At 38.8% G+C, this 9,108-nt stretch overlaps 1 long non-coding RNA gene across 1 annotated transcript; it reads left to right on the forward strand.

The window, feature by feature from the left end:
- The first annotated feature begins 458 nt into the window (after positions 1 to 458).
- Positions 459 to 1,912, forward strand: LOC109954689 (uncharacterized). Its single transcript, XR_002274173.1, has 3 exons — positions 459 to 544; positions 642 to 766; positions 1,484 to 1,912. It is a non-coding gene; the product is annotated as an uncharacterized LOC109954689 (long non-coding RNA).
- The last annotated feature ends 7,196 nt before the right edge of the window (positions 1,913 to 9,108 follow it).

The following is a 9,108-nucleotide window of genomic DNA, read 5'->3' on the forward strand; positions in this document are numbered from 1 at the left end:
AAATCTGCAATAAATTATCCACCAGTAACACTTGAGTCCAAGACAACACATAATTAACACCAATCACAGAAACTAAGGCAGCCTTATAGCTATTATTATTGCTCGTGTAAGCACATGCACCCATCCAGCCAGATAATGTGTCTTCATGGCAGAAGTAAGTGGAGAAATGACTTTAGGTTCACAGTGCAATAAAGACATATTTGTAATTATAGTCACACACATACACACAAACAAAAAAAAAAACCAGTCATGCAAACACTGTAAACAGTGTTACGCTGCGCATACACCATTTTTCAGTTGCTGTTGTCACGCTCATCTCACGCAACCATTAATCCTATTTTTATCAGTCCAGCTGTCTACGTTGCCTCCAGTGTCAGCTGGAGTATCACTTGTGCTTTATGTGTGTAACTGTGACCTGAAGCATATTGTTATGTTTCAGGTTGCAGGGTTACGCTCCAGAGACATCCAGCAAAACAATGAAATCTTCAGAGTCACAACCAGAATAGCAACAAAATACTGTAGAGAAACACCTCAATAAACACAGGTAAAACACATGATCTATCATTTGTTAATTCAATCCTACTGAACATACACTTTTTTAAAAATGTTGCAAATGTTTTATTTGGTTTCTTGTGTTTTAGCATGGAATTCATGATCCAGTTCTGCACAAGACAGAAAAGTGTTGTCTTCAGTTATTTTCAAAGTGTTCCTGTAGGTTCCTCTGTGCGGTTTCCTACACGAAGTGCTTCCGATGCGCGAGTGACAGGTAAGTGAATGCCCGTTCGGTATAAACATAAAAGCGAGTCTAGCTTAAGGTTCAAGTGAAATGTCCTGCACATGCTGCGCTTACACAGCATTAGAGTCAATTTGACCCAGGGTAATTAGGATGAAATACTACCATGTCAGTTTCGGGTAGGCAGTAGTGGTAGATGGAGAGCTGTAAAAAGTACCAGACATCAGAGAACAGGGTCGTGATCTCCTCCTAACATTCAGCACTGATGATGTAAGAATTTAATCACGATTCATGATTTCTTTGCCCAAATCTGAAAACAAGTGTGTGCAGGTCAGTGCAACATTCATGTAATCATTTTGGAAGGCACTGAAAAAAATAGAAAATGTTCTTTTTTATTAAGACAGACTGCTGGTTTTCAGAGTGAGATGTGTGTGTGCCTTTGTTTTACTTACATTATGGGGACCGAAACCTGTTAACACATTCACATTGTGGAGACTTGGCCATCCTTGTGGGGACCAGAGGCTGGTGTGTGTGTGTTGATGTAATGTCCACTTGAGGAGTAAAAACAAAGTGGTAATCAGCAAGTTAAATGAACTTAAGATGCTCTGGTTAAAGCAATTCTCAAGGGCAGAGTAACTGGTCCATCTTTCAGCACACAGTGTTTTTTGGGTTTTTTTTTCGCTTGCAGGTTAGATTATACTTGTTCTTTATCATGTGTCTGTGCTTTTTTTATCTCTATTCTTCATTTAGATGTTTCGACTCCTTTGCAAAATGCAGAAGGCAGGAAAAGTGAAACCAGATGTAGAGTCCTCAGCATCACAGAATTTGAGGTCATCCTTCAGAATAGTGCTATCTTGTCCTGATTTTTAATGAAAGCAAATGCCTTAATATGCAACAAGACACCAGGTGTGAAGGCAGTGGTAGATTCTAGAGGATAATATACAAGGTAAATATCAAAAAAATTAAATAAAACAAAAGAAAAAATAAAGGAAAAGGCCTCTGGGCAAATATTTGTTTTATACAGGTTGAGCCTCTGGGTCGCTGCTGGCAAGATACTCGACAAAATGACAGCACTTGGTTGGTTCTTTTGAGACTTCGAGGCCATTTGCCTTTATGTGACAGGTTGTGTATCCTTCTGACAGAAATGTTTCTTTTTTATCACAGTCAGTTAGGGATGAGATGTCTGACAGATCTGTCTTTTGTAATTTTAGATGCATTTGCATCCTTCTCAGTTCCCGTCTGGTCATTTACAGGTCAGCGACAGGTATGATGTAATTACCTGGTTGTCCTTCTGTGTACTGTCAGTGATGTTTACAGGTCATAGTCTGTAATATCTGCACCTACAGTACAGGGATCACATTTCCCCACCAGTCAAATGAAGTGACAACCACTCAAATTTCCTATTTGGTAAAAACCTACTGTATTCTGGTACACCAACAGGAACAATGTCTTTGACAATTGCATCCACTTGAGGTATGTTTTTAATCTCCCACTGAGAATGGAAGAGATGCTTATAAAAGGCCATCAGGTAAAATGTCAAATCACATACACGTAATTCAACTGCTTCTTCAAAAATCACAAGGTCCAGCACAACACAGACACAACACACAGAGTATGGTGCCATGAAGAACCACAAAAGTTGCATGAGGCTTGATGCACGAACAGCCAGATGCTTGAAAACTCCGTAGAAAGCCAAAAGCAGCTCTTAAATGGGACACTGTTGGCAGCAATGGTGACTATCCACCAGCAAAAAATGGTATCAGTGAGGCATTGTTCCTCAGAGAAACTCATTCTGTTCCTATGCTTCTGTCTTTCTGGGGACAAACACTACATTTTATGACCTGGCAAAGGTTCTGCAAATACCTCCCCTCCAGTGACTCACTTACACCCATGCCGTCAGCAATAAACAAGATAAACAATGTCCTGTAGCACAGTAGTATTTGCAGCGACATATGTGATTCACAGTAATTGGCAGTGATCATAAAATGCATATACACCTGCACCTGTAACAATGGCCTATAGCTTACTAATTGTTAACATTTTTATATTCTTATAGACAAATATGTGAAGATATACTGAACACCTTCAGTATCAGTAATCATTACCATTTAACAGCATACTTTCTAAATATGACCTGTTTGTACCCTTAAATGCACAAATTAAATGCTGTTGTAACTGTATATACAAATAAATAAATAAAACAGACTCATTAGTTGCAGCATATTGGATAATTTCTACACCGCTGTATCCATATATAGCCTGCTGGAGGTGGATGGAAAATCACCTTTCAGCAACCAGCTGCTACTCAGCACCTTACACTGTGCTCCAATCTTGCAGTGTGGATGATGTACCCTCTCAGTTTGACGTACTCGGATTCCTATCCTCCTACATGCATATTGTATTCATAAAGATGACGCATACGGATGAGTGCTCCAGACTGGCTTTTGCACATCTGTGTTAAAACCAGCAGGGAAGGGCTTGGATGTGTACATCAGGGAGACACACTATAGCCACTGTCACAGCTGTGGGCTGAGTCCCTTAGGGATCACTCCAGCAGTCACCCTGTAAAAGAGTGCCAGAGCACATCTGGGACCCAGCAGGTGCTCTGCAATCCCATGATAGATTGTTGTTTGCTGCTAAACCTTTGGACTGGTGTCCTTGCTCATCACTATGAAGTTTTACATTCTGCTTAGAATACACCTCAATCACCAGAATAAGGGACAGAAAATAAGAGGACATTAAATCCTCTAACAGCCAGTAACACAAGCAGGGGAGATGATAATTGGTGATGATAATTTAAGCTCTATCTTCAAAACTCTTACAACTGTATTTTATAACTATATATATACTGTATATACGTATATTTGCCTTTTTGTTACAATGAAATATGTAGTGTGCTGTCCCCTACCATCCATTTAGTCTAATACTATTGTGTCAGGAGTTTTCAGGCTTTAAGTACAAACTGTAAAAGATTGTTTACATTTTTATTGAGGTGGGGAAAGGACAGAGCAAGGACAGCCAAATGTCATCCTGTCCCATCATGATTCTGTGCTGCCACATGCTAATATCATCAGAGATAAGCAAGCGTAGAGTAATTGCAAAGATAACTTTCAGTTAAGCAAGTTCTAATACTTGTCTGTGGTTTTTAATTGCAGATCTTCTCTGCAGGATGTTGCTGACCTTCATGCCCCCTACTGTTTATCAGCAAAACCATCAAAAACATATTTGACAATATGAAGAAGAATGCATGATTGATTCAGGAGTTACATGCACTAAATACTTGTTTTTTTTTTTGTTTTTTTTACATAATTAAATAACACATTTTTGTGATATAAAAGAACCACTGTTGAACTGAACAATACGCCTCTCCCCAAATGTGTTAATTAGCTAAGTAATATAACAGATTTGCCTTTTTTAATGTTATATTTTTAAAATTTTTGCTGATAATCACACCTTAAAATCTGGATGCTGATTACTAATGGAATATATATATTTTTTTTATCAAATAGTTGGCATTGGGTTTTTTCATGTTTTCAAAGTAACACCTACAATAAGTGTAAGAGTGTTAGCTCTATGGTGTTGAATATGCTAACCAGCAATAATATACAGTTTAAAAATACAGAAGGTAGACAAGGTGAATGTCAAATGGCACAATAGAAGCATTCTGCACCATTTTAATCATCACAGTGACTACATTATTGAAATGTAGATTACGAAACACTTAGAGCTTCTGGCTCAATGCATTTTAAGTGATACATAACCTTTGTATGTATAGCAATGCTTCTGCTTCTCAAAACAAACATGCACAACTCAGGAGGGTCCTTGTAACAGCTTCATCACTTCATGCATGTGTTGCCAGTCATTAATATTTTCATATAGCATCTCCACTAGCATCCGACGAAAAAGATACACTGTAAAAGAAACAAAAAAGCAGAGGGAAAATAAAAAAACAAAGAAGATTTCAGTTCATTTTATTTTGTTTTTTAAAATTAACAAACAATATAAAATAAGACAATAACAAAAATAAAAACAATGCCCGATCCATATTCAGACCATGTGCATAGTCATGGCTACACACAGTGTTAGAGTCAGAATAACAGTAGAGATGTACTTCTAGATGATGAATTTTCAGTCAAAGAAAAAAGTAAACACCAGTGCAGATGCTTTATTTAAATAACAACATAACATTTTTGGCATCAGTGTGGTTGATGAAAGAGGCTTTTGAGGAGTTATAGCCTTGGTCCTTACAGTGAAGGAAGGGCAAAGCAGTAATTAAAGTACAGCAAAGAGGTACAACAGGTAAGTCATTTTTATTTTTTACGCTGATCGCTGAAGAGCCTGTGAATGCATGCTTACTACTCTAAATGCTTTATTGATGTCAGAAGGAAAAGCTACATAACAACTAAACTGAAACTAAAACATCTCTCATATTTTCCCATGAATTAACCCATTAATTAATTAAAAGGGAAATGTCTAGCTGTACTGTAAGCATCAAACTGCCATATTCTGTACAACCAGTATGAATCCTAATATATACTGAAATCACAGCAATTGTAAACAAACAAACAATCAAACAGAAAACATAGCTATGCAATTTTAACAGAAAAATGGTTTGTGTTTGTTTGTTTTACATAAAAAGAGGAAACTATGTCCTAATGAAATTTTGTCCTTGTTTCATGACATATCAGTTCTGATACGGTATCTTTTAATGCCATCCAATACGTGTTGAATTAACACAACTGAGGCTCTAATGTGTTTAGTTTTTATCTTTTGAGAAACATGCATATCTATGTGCCTTTGGAGTTGGGTTTACACAAGTGGGTCAGACACGGGCTTGGGCCGTCCCACTTTGAGGCACAACATTGTGTTGTAAAAAAGGTATTGTATACTGAGAGCAGACACAAGTTTCAAAATAGCTAAGTGGAATTTGATTTGAGGTGCGCTCTCCCACCTCCAGGTCTGAGAAAACCACAGTGTATGTTTGTGCATCTGAATCCTCTCCCCTTCAACTTGTCTGGGCTTTGATTTCTTGACACATTCCCTCGCCACTTTTTTGCTTCAGTGCTCCATGCACTGTGTTGTCTCTCATCTTCTTGTATCCATCTCCTATCTCATCCCACATGTGCTTCCAGGCAACGCAAGGCTCACCGCCTGCTTCCCATAAAGATAACATTGCTGAGTTAAACAGATGGGGTATAAATGTTCTCTCAGTGATAAGTTTTGGCTTAGATACACTAAGAGATAGAAAAGATTATTCACAGAATTTTGAATTTTCAACAAAAATATGAAATCTTCAGTAGAGCTGAGGATTTGGACATGCGCACAATGCATGTAAGACATGTTTCTTGTGACTGTTTTCATCACAAAAGCAAGCCTGCATTCCTACAGAAATGTGTTTATCATCAAGAATGTGACTAATATCAGTATCTACATAACTGTGGTTAGTGTTTTACCAGTGTAGCTGTTTACGTCAGTTTGACATTAGATCAAGGAAGGAAATTTCTCACAGTGGATGTTTTCTGTCATACAAGATACTGAAGTAAAGAATACATCTTGTAGCTTATAACATTTCTATACTGTATAACAAAAACTAAAGGACTGTGAGAATAAATCCCATGTGTTATGATCCTAAAACACTCTATTCCCATGACACCAGATCCACCTTGCACATTGTTTTTCTGAAACACTGTCAACCCGCAATTGACCAAAAAACAACAGTGGGTATAGTTTAGTTCATTTTGAGATTTGAGTGAGCTTATATGAAAAATGAGTTTTCCTAATATACACATTTGCAGACTGTGGTTCAGTGGGTAGAGCAGTTGTCTCCCAACCAGAGGTTCGAATCTGCTGGTGGTTAGAGCCTTCGTTGTGACTTGGCTGCCTTGGTTCTGTACCGGACACAAAATCCTTGTGTGTGCAACATACTTGGCCAAATAGAGTGATTATTATTATTATATACTATATTAGATTGTCATAGTGGTCTGGTATAGACTGGTTTGTGAGAAGTTCATTGTGGGTAAAAGCCACATGACCCAGCTGTCCTTTTTCTAAATCTCTGCTGTGGTGGCATTTTTATTCCATTCTGGTGGCTGCAACTTGATTCTAAGTGTTACTGAACTCCCTGTCAAACATTGTGTGTTGATAAATCTCCTAGTTATGCTTAAATCAATATAGGGAGCAAGGTGGTGGGTGAAAAACCTATAATCCTTGCCCTCAGCAATCTTTCGCATGCAGGCCAATTTCAGTCTGGTTTTATCATTTGAACCTGACAGTTTTGCAGTATGTTGAGTGGACCCAATCTATATTGTTTGATACCGTTGTTGGCCCACACCCATAAAGTATTCCAATCAAAGTTGCTGGAATGTGATTTTGGTGTCAGAGAAAAACCTTATTTGTTTATGTAGTTGTGAGATTTAGACTTGGAATACGTACATGGAGGGTAGCTGAACAAGTAGTAATCAATTTCTACTAACGAGAGATGTTACAGTAGCCTATTTAACAGGAAGTACAATTACATTCTTAATGTAATTAATAAAGTAATACCACAGAAATGAGAGTTAACTATCCTTGAAAAGGAACCAACAAGAATAGCTGCATAAAAAAAAAGAAATAATAAGAAGATTAAAACAATATGTGCTCTGCTGTTTGACCAGCAGGTCTTGGGGGGTATGTGCCGCATCTTTCTCTCCATAAGCACCTCCAGAGGTTCCAGAGAAGTCTCAGTGCAGAGCCAGCCATCCTGATTTTGGCTCCAATGTTTCTGCCCCAGCAGGCAGCAGCAAAGAATACAGCACTGGCCACAACAGATTGGTAAAAGATTTTGCTGCACACCTTAAGAGGTCTGATTTTCCTGCTTTGTCCCTGGGTCTTTTGGTCTGTTTCAGTGTAATTATAAGGCTTTAAGAGATGCGGGTAAGAGGGAACACTGACATTTTTGTTCTCCATGTCGGTATGCACTGAGATAGGTTCACCATGCTGAGTTTCTTTCTTCAACTCTTCTGAGGCCTAGCAACTCTCACATTTAAAAGAAGAATTTCCACAACAGACTTTGTGTTACATTTTGAGTCCGTCTGTTGTCAAGGGGGACTCCCAGGTGTTTGTAGCTCTCCCACCACCTCTACTACAAAAATGGAAATAAGTGTTTAATTTGGTCCTGGTCCTCCTGAAGTCTACAACCAGCTCCTTGGTCTTGGCCATATTTAAGAGCAGGAGGTTATTTCTACACCACAGCACAAAGCACTCTTCAGTGTCTCCTCTTCAGCTCATCAGGAATTTGGGGTTTCACTCTGTACATTGTGAATCCAGAGAGGGCAGTCGGCTGTGGATACACAACAGGCAAGACTTTGTTGTCACTCTCAGTTTCATGCATTCCCGGCACAAACACGAGGAGAACTCTAAGAAAAAATCATTTTAGGTACTCTGGATCCATGCTAGGTAGAAAAAGGCAGATCAAGGAGAGTGTAAAGATAGAAATAGCTACAAAATAAGAAGGAATAAAAGCAAATGATAAGAAAATACTGAGGAGTTACTGCAAAAAACTGCCTCTACACCAGCACCAATAGCATATTTAGCTGGTATTTAGGTATTTATTTTTTGCAGTTTGATTTGATGTTTATGTAATATATTTTAAAGACTAAATGTTTTTAATGATACTATGGTTATATTTGATACAGTAATTTGATATTATCACCTGTTAAATCAATCCTTTCTAATAGGTTCATTATTTATAAATTATTTATTTTTATATATTCACTTTTATTGGCCAAGTATGTTAGAACCGAGGCAGCGATCTGCAGTGCCAGCTCACACACACACACACACACACCAATGGTGGCGCTGTCCCAGGAAGGCGCTGACCTCTATTGGGAGCAGTCCGGGTTCAGGGTCTTGCCCAAGGACACATCTACATGTGGACTGGAGAGAATGGGAATCGATCTGCCGACCTTATGGTTGGGGATTGACCACTCTACCTCCTGAGCCAGAGTTACAGCCAAATATATTAAATCTGTAAATGGCTCTGGAAGGTCCAAGGAACAAAGAAGTGAAATATAATAATGAAAAATGCCATCCATCCAATATCTATACCACTTAATGAACTGAGAAAGATCAACACCTGCAAAGCGACAGGACTGGACAGCATCCCTGGGAGGGCTCTCAGGGCATGTGCCAGCAAGCTGGCTGACATTCTCATCACCATCTTCAACCTCTCCCTCAGCCAGAACATCGTTCCCACCTGCTTTAAGACCACAACCATCGTCCCCCTTCCCAAGAAGAGCCCGGTCACCTGCCTGAACGACTACAGGCCAGTGGCACTCACCCCAATTATTATGAAGTGCTTTAAGAGAGTGGTGCTGGCCCGCATTCAGAGCAGTATA

Source organism: Monopterus albus, unplaced genomic scaffold (genome assembly GCF_001952655.1).
Source record: "Monopterus albus unplaced genomic scaffold, M_albus_1.0 scaffold2.1, whole genome shotgun sequence".
Taxonomy (NCBI): domain Eukaryota; kingdom Metazoa; phylum Chordata; class Actinopteri; order Synbranchiformes; family Synbranchidae; genus Monopterus; species Monopterus albus.